Below are 3,014 nucleotides of genomic sequence, written 5' to 3' on the forward strand. Positions count from 1 at the left end.
CCCATGATGACAATACAACAAATACACATCGATATTTTTAGCTTTTACTCCCCTTATCTCTTTCTTTCGTGAAGGTCTGTTTTTTTTTCTTTTTTGTCATTACTGAACTGCTGTCTTAATTCCAGGTTTGGTCAGGATCGATGTATTTTGTACATTCTCATTTTCTCCTCATTAATTTTTATCCATACACCAGCACCTTACAACATTGGAAATAAAATTGTTCTTTTTGCTCTTCCAGTTGCAGCACAAGCAGCGGCTTGCTCATGGTCATACAGTGTTAGCAGGATCTGAACCCACAACTTCAGGGTTTGAAGTCCAAATCCGTAACCACTATGCCACTCACTGTGTGAGCACTAAACCTAATTTCACTAATATATGTCCACATCTGAATTTTTTTCACCCTCATAACCTTCTCTATTTCTGGCCAGATCCTACCCTGAGAGCATTGTGAGGAATTAGTCTGCCCTTTTCTTAATGTTCTGAAGGTTTAAACCATTCACTTGATTCCAAATCAAATGCATCTTCACATTCCTTGTTGTATCTAAAACAAGTTGTTTTTGTTTGTTATGTGACTATTCAAATGAATTTTTCCTAATATTTTATATATTTATAGTATTAAGTTGGTATGTTGTGTTTCTAAAGCTCACGTTTCTAATTTTCTATAACAATTGCAAGAAATATGGATAACAACGTGACATAAATATGTTATGTATTGTTTGAAACTGAATCTGGATGGCAAGGTAACACATTTATCCAACAAAAACCTCCAGAGGGGCTGGACCCTATCCTAGCAGTATTAGGTACAAGTTTGGAGCCAGCTCTGGATGGAATAAAAAATGATTCCAGGGCAACCGTTTGCCACCAATTAACATGCACACATCCTTTGCATGTGGAAGGAAACCCCAAGCAGATATAAAAAGAATGTGCAGACTCCACACAGACAGTACATGGGTGTGGAAACCAAATCCAGTGGATCATAAACATGAGTTTACAGCACAAAGCACTTGACTAAAAACTTTGTAAGAAAAAGTTTAAATAAATTTAATTTTGTACACTGTACGTTTATGTTTTTTCACTTCTCCTCTATCCCTTAAGTTAGTTCTTTACTTTCCAAACTTGTATTTATTATGTAAGCATTATCATACAACTACAACAACAACAACAACAACATTTATTTATATAGCACATTTTCATACAAACAGTAGCTCAAAGTGCTTTACATATTAAAGAATAGAAAAATGAAAGACATAATTATAAAAAATAAATCAACATTAACATCGAATAAGAGTAAGGTTCAATGGCCAGGGGACAGAAAAACAAAAACTCCAGACGGCTGGAGAAAAAATAAAATCTGTAGGGATTCCAGACCATGATACCGCCCAGTCCCCTCTGGGCATTCTACCTAACATAAATGAAACAGTCCTCTTTGGCTTTAGGATTCTCACGGAAGGGCTTGATGATGATGATGGTCACGTAGACTTCTTCCTTTTAATCCGTCCATCATTGTTGGAGCATCATGAAGCTTTGAGTAGGTGGAGGTGGCGCAGGCCACCACCACAAAGAAACCGGAAAAAGAAACAGAAAAGAGAGTAGGGGTCAGTACCGATTTTAGAGCCACCATGAATAGTTGTTATGATGAATTGAACAGAGTATCAGGATTAAGTTAAATTACGATTAAAATGAAGTTATAAAAAGGCCATGTTAAAGTAATGTGTTTTCAGCAGTGTTTTAAAGTGCTCTACTGTATCAGCCTGGCGAATTCCTATTGGCAGGCTATTCCAGATTTTAGGTGCATAACAGCAGAAGGCCGCCTCACCACTTCTTTTAAGTTTTGTTCTTGGAATTCTAAGGAGACACTCATTTGAGGATCTGAGGTTACGATTTGGAATATAAGGTGTCAGACATTCCGAAACTGTCCCAAACCTTCCTGATCTCTCTATTGGCACTCAATTATGGAACAAAAATTTATTGGTAAAGTTATCAGTATTCATGTCTGTCAGATTAAACATAGAGTGTATACTTTATGGGCAATTATTAAAGATAAAATTAATTGGCAGAAAACTATTTAACCTCTGTTACCAATGGTTTGTGAAATTCAATATACAGTTCTTCATAAACTTTACCCAGTTAATGCCCTTACAAGTAAAATGTTCCCAGAAATTGAGATTAATTGCACATTTTGTAATTTACTAAATATATATATTTTTTTGCTTTTTCTTTTTTAATTAAATTATATTATTTTCTTTTATGGGAACAAATCTATGAATTTCACTGTACTTTTATTCATTTCTTTAATTTATTTTTGAGTTATTTCATTCACAATTGTAAATGGATTAGCCTTATTTTCTTATTTAGCCTTCTCTAAAGACGTTAGTTATGGCGTTCCAATCTGTTTCTCAATGATTATTACATTTATGAGAATGTTTCTGATGATCAAAATGATCCTATTTTCTGGAAATATTATTTTCTTTTTTATATCATGTATGGTATTGCGATAAAATAAAAAAGGTTATATAGTTATCGACAAATTCAGCTCAAAATTTATACAGTATAAAACCACACTGAGGTTTTACAATTGCGGATTACACAAATCGTCTTTTTAGATGTAAAATTAAATGATCGTTTATTTCTTATAAAATACATATCAATCTGTCGCCTGTCAATTCGTTTTCTTAAAGGTTCCAAAGTTTAGTCCGCATAATTCCCACTATATTACCTGCTGTTCTAAACAGACACGCTAGTAAGAACTTCATTCTATGTCCATCTATCTATGAATACATGAACGCAAACTTTAACGAACATAATAATAAGCAATAGATTAAATACTTCAGATCAACGACTGAAACTTAAAAAATATACTCAATTCATGAAATGCAGTAATGTTTTTAAAAGAAGCCAAAAAAGACAATGCAATTCAAAACAGCCCGTCCCGTGAAGCACTTTTAAAATCTCGTGTTGGGCGCGGGTTCTCGCGTGCTTTCGAGGCCCTACCCGCCCCCTGCACTCAAGGTGTA

This window comes from Polypterus senegalus, chromosome 10 (genome assembly GCF_016835505.1).
Source record: "Polypterus senegalus isolate Bchr_013 chromosome 10, ASM1683550v1, whole genome shotgun sequence".
NCBI lineage: Eukaryota > Metazoa > Chordata > Cladistia > Polypteriformes > Polypteridae > Polypterus > Polypterus senegalus.